Raw genomic sequence first — 12,176 nt, 5'->3', positions numbered from 1 at the left:
TAATACATTTATATACAATGTATATATATATAAGAACAAAAGTTCAAAGCGCGAAAAAACACATGCAGTTTTTGTCTACATATTGTGAACAAAAGTTCATGTGCAATATTTTTAAATAAGTGTTGTTAAAAGATATTTTTCAATATTTTGGAATAAATATCTTTTTAAAGAAATGTAAAAAAAAAAATACAATAATTACATTCTTGATAATATTTTTAAGAACGTATTACAGTTGCAATTCAATTTAAACGTTATATAATATCTGTACTATGATAGAGTATCGCTTTTTCTAACCTGAAATTGAACACAAACACTTACCCAAATTTCATCAGATATGCACTTGAACAGAGAGAACCCAGCCATGTTGAATTGCAACAGCCAATGAAAAACAATTACATGTGTCTATTCAAAATATTGAACGCATATTTTTACCGCATTTATATTAAACAAATATTACACATACATTTCAATTGTTTGAGCAAGAGAAATAATGCATAATTCTGTTATATATTTGTAAGCTTTGAACATGTCAATTTTATTGTGTTTTTTTTATAAATATACATAGAAAATTATTGCATGTATATTTGAAAGTTTCGAACATTTTTTTTTGAATCCATATTATTTTTTGAATATTGAAACGTTTGACGTGCGCCACAATGGAAAGTCTAACAAATGAGTATACTTCACTTAAACAGTCACAATAAACTTCTCAAAAATATCATATAGTGTAATCATCATAGTTCACAGAAGCTTCGAGACCAATGCTAATCCAAGGAAACAGAAGAGAATGGCATTGGTATCATTGTCGACAGTAAATTAAGATTCAGAATTGATGCACAAGCCGCCGCAAACAAACCGAACCATACATTTGGAGTTGTCAAATGAACATAAAATTATATGTACTTGATAAAAAAAAAAAAAAATCATTCTGCCTACTTTATAAAGCTTAACTCGATCCCATTTAGATTACAGAGCATGCATATGGAAACCATACATACAGCATGACTTCTGCTGCTATGAATTAAAGATTCTTCATACAAGAAAAAATACGTGTTAAACTCCCGTCGATATTTTATGGGCGTTATAGGGAAGACATGATTGAAGTTTTCAAAATCTTGACGGGAGGCTTTGACACAACAACATTACAGGGACTATTGTCAATAAAGCAAGGTCAAGGTTAAGCACTCAAGGACATTCACTCAGCCTTGATAAATCTGGAAGCAGACTGGATGTCAGGAAATGTTCATTTACTCAACGAATTGTTAGCATGGACAATTGGAATTATCTAAATGAAAATGTGATTAAAGCGCCAACTGTAGTAGCATTTGAAAACTGCATAAATAATTTTTCGAGGAAGCGATGGAAACAGATTGACAACAGCAATGGAGTAAAGTCATAGCAAAAACATGTCTATTATGTTTAAATACATACGGACTATGCTTTGAATCAAGAGGCGACTATGACCACATAAAGAATAAACTAAGTTAAACATAAGGTAATAAAATTAGAAACAGACCTCCCAATGTTTGACCCCTTCCACCTCTCCTGCATTCTTGACATTATTTAAAAGTTAAAACCACCTGTTGGCACCCCTGGCTATTTTCAGGGTTCTTTCCCTCTGGATTAAATATATTGCAATAAAATCCCATGCAGGCTTAAACTAAGAGGTTGTTTTTTTTTGCTATAGGTAATGGTTTTATGGGACACAGGGTGCTAATAGGAATTTTCTACACCAAAGCATTCGGATGTTTTTATTCTTAATTCTGACAATTTATTTTGTGTGCCTAATTTAGGGACGTTACCAAACGCTTCATAAAAAATTGTGTAGAACCGTTGACCTTTTCTCTTTTAACACTTGTGAACAGTTATTTCTGTTCAATGTTCCTGTTACTGTAATTACAGATATACTATCACGTTAAAGCGGGGTCCTCGGGAAAGGATGCTATTGCGTCATGATAAAGGAAGCTGTACTCTGGTATATTCTTAATACTGTTATTACCCTCAAACGTTTGAGCGTCTAATTATATCTTTTGAATTTCAAGTGGAAAGACATTAAATTCCACCCCGAAGAAATTACCGTGCTCCGGCTTTATAGTTTGTATTATCTGACCAACAAACCTGTTGACTTTTTCGTGGGATATGCAAAAAAGGTTATTCTATTCTTGCGTAAGTAAACCCATACGACTAGCAGAGTTAATTCGATTAAATTCAACTCAAAGTGCATCATCATCACCACCACCACCATCATCATCATCATCATCATCATCATCATCATCATCATCATCATGTGAACATTGGTATAAACCTTCAATTTTTTGTTTATATATTGTATATATATATGTATACATGTTTAAAGACACTCAAGCATTATTAGCCTCAGAGATATGTATGTTTATGTATATGTTTGATAAGTTCTTATATAAAATATATCCCGGGAGTGCCTCTAATAGCCCTTTCAAATATTATCGACTTTGATATGATATTATTTTTTTATCATGTACGGTTATAAGAATCGTAATTTGTCAATATATCTACGAATGTAACAGAAAAAAAGTCAATGTTTGACATTGTTATCCCATTTAAAGCAATTGTCTGTATATACATGTATTGTTATTACTTAAGAAGGAATACGCAGTCTTTTTCGAATCAATTAGGTTTAACCTATATTTTATCATTCTAAATTCTCTGATACATTTAAAGGATATCGACCTAATTCAAATTACACCACTGCATTGCAATTCCACTTCTTAACTTCTTACAAAAGTGTAAGTATACCCTCTCAATATCCATACCTTTTATAAATCCCCAAATTTAATATGCATAATGCAATATACTGCAAACATACGCATAACATCAATTCGATATTGTTGTATAACTAGGACCATCTTAGAATAGATTGAAAAAGAGCAAATATGACTTTACGTCCTTGATCTGATCACAGTTTTTGTATATGATTGAACCTATTATTGAATTTAAGTTTTACTCCTAAATACTTGTAGCTGAAACATCTACAATATCCATCCAATACCATTATGCATTCATCGTTCTCTATCTCGTTTAAGACCTCCATTTCTAAATAATTTTGGATTTCTCTGTAGAATATTAATTCAGATTATCTCAAAGAATGAAAAAAAAACCTTCAACAGTTTCCGAAAACAGTACTAAGCCATCCGCATACACTAACAAAAACAAAATTACATGTACATATTTCACCAGAGTCATAGCCTGTTTTTAATAAATCCATTAACAAAAACCGAAAGAAATAAAGGAGGTAATATTTCACCTTGTATTAATCCAATAGTGTTCTCAAAATTAATTAGAACATTTATCGTTAAATGATGCACAAGATTTAACTGATTTGTACAATGACTAATGATGGATAGCATTTTACGTCGTATACCAAGCATAGTCAGCTTACTCTATAATACCTAACGCTTTCGATAAGTCAACTAAGCAGCAATATAAATGTTTCTTTAAAGATAAAGTTTTCGTTATAATAGAATGTAATGCGACGATTGCTCGAATCGTATTATGTTCTTGACAAAATCCGAACTGTGCATAAGGTTATATTTTATTCATAAATGTACATCTTAAGTACATTTATTTAGTACAGAGGCTATAAGCGCACAGATACAGCTGATTTAACTAATACCTCTAAAATTATTAGTGTAATTAAGAACACCTTTCCTATGCACAGGAATAACTAAGGCTGACGACAAATTAGAATGAAAATAACCAGATTCTAGTATACAATTAAACACTCAAGATAAAGTTGTAACAAGTAAAATTTCGTCAGCATTTAAACATTAGGTCAAATATGACTTATCACATTCCAATTCCGAATAGCATTTTTTCTTCTTGTAACGAAATCTGAGCATCCAATTTCTCAAACAGTGCCAATATCAGTAAGATTAAACTCGCCAATATGGACAATATACCTATCTTTTTATACAAAAGCCAGATTTTTGAAATGTTTGTTCAGTTGATTACCATCTGACTACTGGTAATTTATTTTTTTCTACAAACGTTCTTATAAAAAGCCCCGGAGTGTGTTTTCCCATAGACACTTTCAACTCAAATGTTGCCTCTTTAACATACTTTCCAGAATTTTGATATATTGTTGCTTGCGGAAAAGAACAGTATGCGTGGAGTAACATTTGTCATCAAACTTACAGTGTATTTCAATGTTCAATGTTCGCACACCATGAATTTGAATACTTAAGTTACGTGGGTAGCCGAGGATGCATTTCCCCCCGAATTTATTTATGCGGGTTTTAAAAGTACTGCATTTGGTGCTTGAATCACAGGAATTGCAGTTGTCCATACTAACAATTCGTGGCGTAAATGTATACTTTGTTACATCCAGTCTGCTGCTTAATTTGTCTAAGTTTACTAAATATTACTAGATGTTTAACCTTTGTTTTCTTGAATTACAAAAGCCCCTGTAATGCTGTTGTACGATATCCTCCCGTCGTCAGGATTGGGAAAAAACTCCATGTCTCGCCTATCACGTCAATAGAATGACGACGGGAGGTTAAGACGACATAAGGTTTCCTTGTATGAAAAGCTTTCATTTCTAGCAGTAGTTCAATGTCATGTTGTTTGAATAGTTTTCATATGCATGTTCCATTATCTAAATGGGGTCGAACTAAAACATTATAAAGTAGGTAGAATGATATTTTTATCGGCATGTGCATGATGTTATGTCATTTTGATGGCTCCAAACTTCATACAGTAGACAGAATGATGTTTTTATCGTCGTGTACATGATGTTATGTCATTCTGATGGCTCCAAGTAATCGGTTATCGGCAAATGACTTTAAGATTATTTCAAGGTTTTTCTCTTCTGTTTCCTTACAAAGTGTTATTGTTGTTTTCGGGCGTTAATGCAACTTATTTGTAAACATTAATACCTGAACTGATGATATTAATTTTGGTGTAAAAATGTTAAACCTGTTACAATGACTTAGGTGAGATGGTACCTCATTGAATCATAGGGACCAAGGGGAATCTACTCATTAGGTTTGAGAAATATTCTTTGAGTTACATCTCAAGAAATGACGATGGCAAGACTTGTTTACGGACTGATGGACTACGGACGATCTGAATAGGTTAAAATGTCATAATATATACATCTAATGATGTGGAGAGGGGCTCGTAGGTTGTCAGAATCAGTCTCTCATACATATGTATCACATATACATATGCTTATATCAAATCACAGTGGGTTTCCTTGCAACTATGCTCTGCAGTCTAATTACTCAGCGTGATAAGTAAACATTCATATGCACAAATAGCAAATATATTCATGCGTTCACATACTTGAGAGAAGAAAAGCATGTGTACTTTCTAGCTTAAATGCTTTAATTAAATATTGAAAAAAAAATCATTTAAGAAATTATTGATATCGCAGCATTGCATAAATCATCCAAAAATGATAATTTTTGATAATTTCACTACAATGTTGCCTTGGAAAAGTATTTACATGTGTGCCATGCCCCTTGATCTCAAGATGGTCATACTCTTCTGAAAATAACCAAACAGGAGCATTATTTTTATATATTCACAGCCCATTTTATTATTCTCGAGAGTTGAATAATTGCTAACCAAAATTCACCCTTATTTACTTATTTGTTCTACAATAATTCAAACATATTACTACAACAAATATTAAGCTGTTAAGTGTATCAGATACACTTACATTCGTATCTGACGTTTTCATGTATTCCGTTAGCTTCAGAGTCGTCTTATTGTGATATCATAATGTCATAGCGGATTCGGATTGACGATGATGAATGTTCGAAACGCAGGGGTCTTTGTCATTTTTACTTGTCGGTTTACTTTGAGAAATAAACGATATCTGATATAAACAGAATAAAAAAATTAATAGTAAGAATAAAACACAGTTCCTATCTTAGAAATGTCAGAAAGTAATAAAATACTCATGGTAAAACATATATAATAAAATAAATTATGGCATAGCATATGATATAATAATCATGCCATACAATAAAATAGGATACTCATAACATATCATGTAATAAAATATCTTACCAAAACTTACCCCCAAAATCTTTAAAATGGATCTTGGTGCCAAAAAAAGTCCACAAAATGGCAAAATGCGGAAAAAGTTTTTCTGCATGATTAACCGTAAAATCACTAAATTAGTAGGGTGTGAGATGTATACTTTTGGATTTAAAAGCTTTCAAAAAACTTATCTAAATTTTTTTAAAGTGGGGTGGGACGCCGACGCCGACGCCGGGGATACAGCATTAGCTCACGGTTACTCGTAACCGGTGAGCTAATAAACAAATATATCTCTATGATTCTAAATTTTCAGTTTCTTAAACTTTGATCAAGGAACATACTCTTTTTACTTCTTAGGTCACCGTCTTGGCTGTTCCATTGCCTGTTGGTGAGAAGAGTCTCTTATCTTTTCAATGGCTAAGAAGCAGAACATTTGGATTTATATTTGTTTATTTATAATGAAATAATTACGGCACATGATATACACTTGCATTCGGAACACTCGGGAGCTACCGAGTTCCCCTATTTTCTTTTCTTTGTATATATATATCCCGCTGAGGTGTGAAATGCAATCAGGTTTGAATACTTTTAGTCAAATAGTATCAGATATGCATTGGCGATTTTAAGTAAACACGATGAAAGGTAAGTTCACCGTGCCGCGACTAATTACTGACCAGTGTTTTCTCTTGTTGACTTGTACATCGATGGAAGCCCAAGCGACGGGGAATTCATAAAATCAGCCTTCACAATGCCAAGAATTTGATGCTATTTTGTGTGCATTGTTTTTAAAGTTTAAAAGTTACATAGTATTTATAGTTTTTTAATCAAATATACTAAATCTAGGACGCTATCTTAGACCATTTTCTCGATTTAACTCAACGTGATGTTGCAAATTTACTAGACCTAGATTTAATCTAAATTTTATTTCACATGCATAGATTGAAATGAAACAATGAATTACTTTATCAATTTAGTGTAAATATATAACACGTATTGCTTGTGATGGTATAGAATAAAACACACTTGAAAAGCACAGGGGTATGTGTTGGTTCCGATTACAATTGGCCTATGTACGATGACTTGAAAATTCTTCATTTCAGCTTGAAATTTTCACCGTCATCTTAAATTCGCCCTATCATCAAAGGGCGAAAATGGCGAAAATTAAACGGGGGTATACAGTATACTAATCATGACAAAGCATATAACTAAATTAATTACGGCTTACCATACAGTATAAAAATAATAATTACATAATATATGCTAAAATAATTCTTAAACAACAAATAATAATCATGATATGACATATAATAAGATAATCATGACAATGAGAAAAAACAATACTTTGCTTTCAAAAGAAATCATTTCATCTTGTCTGCAAGTCCTTTAAACATAGAGTAAAGTAATCAACGAAATTAATCTTGGCAGTAAAAATATGATATGGAATACATGTTTGATCGGCAGTAATTTGTCGCAAATCTATTTCCTCTGGTATATACATCAATGTACTTGAATATATTATGTATATATTTATAACATCTGACGTTATCTTACCTCCAGCGAGTGATGTATAGGCCAATGCTTATCGCAACAGAAGCAGCCAGTAGAACACTCAGGAAAGCTACGGGAATAACGAAGCTGTTACCACGAGGTCCTGGAGTATTTACTTGACGTTCCATTTTGAGGCCTTTGTTAACAAAATATCAAAACTAAAGATGAAAGAAATTCCAATTAGATAACACTTCAAACAAGAATTTAGGAAGTTCAACATTACATAATGCAACAATTCTGGAAAAAGTTTGGTAAAAAGGAAAACTAAAACTTTTTAAACATCGAAGAAAATGTTTAAGAGAGCTCATTTGCTAACGTATCTTTGAGACAATTAACGAAGTTATGGGACGCTTATCAATATTTAAAATCTATTTCTAGCTCAATATAGATAAATAGTGGGCAAGATATGAACTCAAAATATAGATGTTCATCGAGAGCAAAGGTACAAGGAGAATAATACCAATTTCCCGGTATGCCGAAGCACCAAATGCTTAATTTTATTTCTAATCTTATTGTGTCAACCAACTCATTGTGTTTCAAAGATCTGTGACCCTGGAAGTGCTTCTGTTTGCATTATATTACATTATATAGTGCTGCCCAAGTGCTACACTCGCATAAATAAACAATTTTGTTCTATAAAATGCAATGAAGAGTGAAAAGGAAAAGGGGGGATGGGTATATATTTCCATTCCAAATGACTCAACGCACACTTTTATACATACTTATATCACAAGATTGTCCCCTCCATCCGGATTGACAATCACCTGTGTTGCACAAACCAGTTACAGGATCACATCCGGTTACTAGGCAGTGACACATCTCTAAACAGTTAGTACCGAAGTAACCCCTGTCAACACACTGTAAACAATTTCAATACACATTTATATTTCTATGTACAGTAGTTTGTATTCCAAAAATTCAAAGAAACAAAAATCTTTACGGAGATACTGTAAAGTGTTGTTGTATGTAATGTAAGCATGGGTTTCGTGCTGAATATCGATGTTTTTATTGTCCAACGTAACAGAAAAACAACTTCCAGCGATGCATGGACACGAATCGCTAATACAGTACACTAATATACAAAATTGACAGGTTCCGGATATGGTATATATAACATCCCTCCGCAAATCTAAAATTGGTGTCCAATTTCTAACTTAACATCAAGTGAGTGCAAGAAGATTTCTCTTAAGAAATATATGGATTTATATAATGTACAAAAGTAAGTTTCCTTTAAAGCAGCAGAAATTGAGGTGAATGATAAAAATACATGAAAATTGAAAATATTACTACAGAGCATAGTTACGTTCAAAACTCTTATAATTACATGAGCTGGTCAAGCTACAGGTATACGTTCACACTCTCATACACTATCTGAACAATTTGTCAACTTTATCAGAAAACAAATGTACTTAGCATAATTAAATAACTGATTAAAATATCTTAGAGCAATTGCTTCAAATTCCGAGTCTTTCATAGCAATGGTTAAATCGTATTTAGATTACAATAATGTTTGAGAACATTTTATCGAGCTCAATATTCAAAAAGACAATGCATAATTAAATGACATCAAACATATTTGTTCTGGTTATACTCCACTAATTGGTTATATCACTGCAGTATCATCATGTTGCATCATAAGACCATGCGATTAAAAGTTAGAGAGTTATTAACAGTAGTAAAACTTTCAACAAATCAATCAATTTATAAAATAAAAAAATCCTTTATATTTATCCTTATCAGCCTTACCCAAGCTTCATATACGTGATAAAAATTCTCGACATGGTCTTATTGTTCAGCAATAATCACACAAATATATCTCAATATTACTGAATAAATTCAAAGCATAGAAATCCAAGTCAAAATATATAGCATACAACATAATATCACCCTAAATCTATTTAATGACATATTTTTATCAATTGTAAACCAATATAACATCACAGAATTATAAGCAGAGATATCTCCCTTAGTCAATAGTTGTTTCTGATAAACATTTAATTAATATGAGAAAACATTTACAGCATTCGGGGAAAATATGATGTTGTTCAATATGATACTGTCGGAATATGACTAGAGGGTAATGATAATTTTTAAACAAACATTGACAAATCAATGGCTAGATAAAAGATACATGTGTAATATGTTAATTTCTCTTTTTTTTCATATTCATTTCAAATTCGGGATCAAACAACATATTTCTAGCTGAATTTATTGATTCACAACGAGGTTAATGCTGTATCCGTTAATTAAAATATCATCTTAATCCAGAAAAGAATTAGAATTATTCAAATAAATCTATTTTTCAATCACCATAAATACACTTAAACAATTTATACACTGAAAACTAAGAACAAAACTTCAACGCGATGAAACTAACTCGACATTTTTTTTGTTTTTGTTTTTTTTTGTTTATAACAATCCGCGCAATCCCTTTAATCATTTTATTCATCCCTGGGGGTTGGACAATGAAACTACTGGTAGCATGTTGTCCTTGCGCGTGTACTTCTTTTCCAGAAAGTTCCTCACCTCCATAACGCTCCTCGCTCCAAGGCATATAGAATAAATAAAGCATGGCGATGTTAGTAGGAAAATGAACACTTTACATACCCACACTGGTAGCCCCCAGTTACACCTTTCATCGTGATTTCAATGGGACTGCAGACAGTCTTTGTTGCTGTATCAGCACTGCTGAACTCGATGGTGTTTTAGGTTTCTTATGTACCAGGGTATCCCTAGGTCCTGTGATTGTAAACTTGACATGACAGAACTTCCAATACGGACGAACCACGTGCTCCATCACCGACATACAGTATTTCTACAATATGTGTTCAATGCAAACTCACTCACATCTTCATCTGAAATTTAGAATCTCCACCATGTTGTGGTGTAATGTATGCATGGGGATCGCTTGACAAAATATCGAACACTTGTTGCAGTTTTTTTTTTATCTCCAACCTAGCTAAAACAACTTCCGGTTATTGACGAACACAATTTACGTTATACAGTACACTAACATGCAAAATTGATCGATTCTGGATACTTGTACTCGCTCGATGTAAGAACGTAGAGTGAAATGTTTTTTGAAAGAAAGGAAGGAAGGAACCTTTTACAATCTTAAAATAGCTTAAGTTGAAATTCATTTCAAGTATCTGTTCTGTTTCTCCAACGCAAATATTTGCACCAATACCTTGACTGCATGAGTTTCCAACCCACCCTTCTTCACAGACTTCTTCCTGGTTTGTACAAATTCGATTTACCGGGTCACAACCTGAAGACCTGCAATGACACCTGGAGGAACATAAATTACCGAATGTTTCTTTCCGCACGCAGTTGCAAGGACGAATAAATAGATGATACCGATATGTAACCAAACGTTAAAGTTATGAACTATTGAGCAATTTATACATGGAATATTGAGGACATACACGTGCGAAGAAAATATACAGAGATCAAATCTAAGGGAAGTGATCCTCTCAATTAGATATAAGAGATTATATATTAGAGATAATATGGGAGTAGTTTAATCAAAGGACAAACAAAACACAAACTCAGCTTTAATTTATAAACTGATAGGGCCAATGTATATGACTGTATAAAGGCACAAATGATTACCAGTTTTTTTAAGTACATAGTAATACCTTGGTCACATCTATCTCCTGGCCATCCAGACAATCTCGAGGTGTTCCACATACATTGTACTCCATTTACTGGGTTACAGCCTGAACATCAGCTGTGGCATGTATTGGAATATGACTCGCCGAAGGTCTGATATTCAAACGCTAATGGCATAAACCATATCGATACTCAGAGAACACTAAATCAGTACTTTGTCCTCATTTAATAATAGAAGAGTGGTACCAGTAATTCTAACTAAGCATGGTCGACTGATATAGGCTTGAGTATTGTTCTAATTAGGGTGTAACTTTATAAATATACAAAAGCATTTTTAACATTGATTTTTCAGTCACACATACGGGAAAGAATGTTTTTTTATTCTGACAAACTGACAAAGTTTTAAATACCTTGGTCACATATATCTCCTGTCCGCCCATCAAAACATTTGTACAGACACCGGTGACCGGGTTACAACCGGAGATTTTGCAGTTGCATGTAGTAGAACAGGACTGACCAAATGTCCCTTGACTACACCCTGCCATACAGAGCATGATGTTGTGGTATAGTATGACTGAAGCTTTTCCATCTCAGCGGATATGGATATATTACGGCTGATCAATATATAAAAATACAGTTTGATCATTGTATTTTAATAACTGCAATTGATTTCCTTCCCACCCACCGTTCATATATTTTGATTTCAAACTGTGTACAAAATGCAACTGTAATTTGAAAAAGAATTAAAAAAATCTGCGAGCTCATGGAAATTTGATTTCATGAATCTATTTCTGGTTTAAGAATTTTACGAAAATAAATAAGTAAGAAAAAAAATGCAACCGGGATAAATGCAAATAACTGCCCAACTTAAATTCTCAGTATGATGATGCCACTTCTTTAATATTTGATGGAAAAATCAGGTATGTACTTAATATAACATTCTGACTTAAAGGTAAATACGAGAAAAAACTCAAATTGTCTGGAAAGGC

The sequence above is a fragment of the Pecten maximus genome, chromosome 8, assembly GCF_902652985.1.
Source record: "Pecten maximus chromosome 8, xPecMax1.1, whole genome shotgun sequence".
Classification (NCBI taxonomy): Eukaryota; Metazoa; Mollusca; class Bivalvia; order Pectinida; family Pectinidae; genus Pecten; species Pecten maximus.
This window is presented reverse-complemented; position numbering follows the sequence as displayed.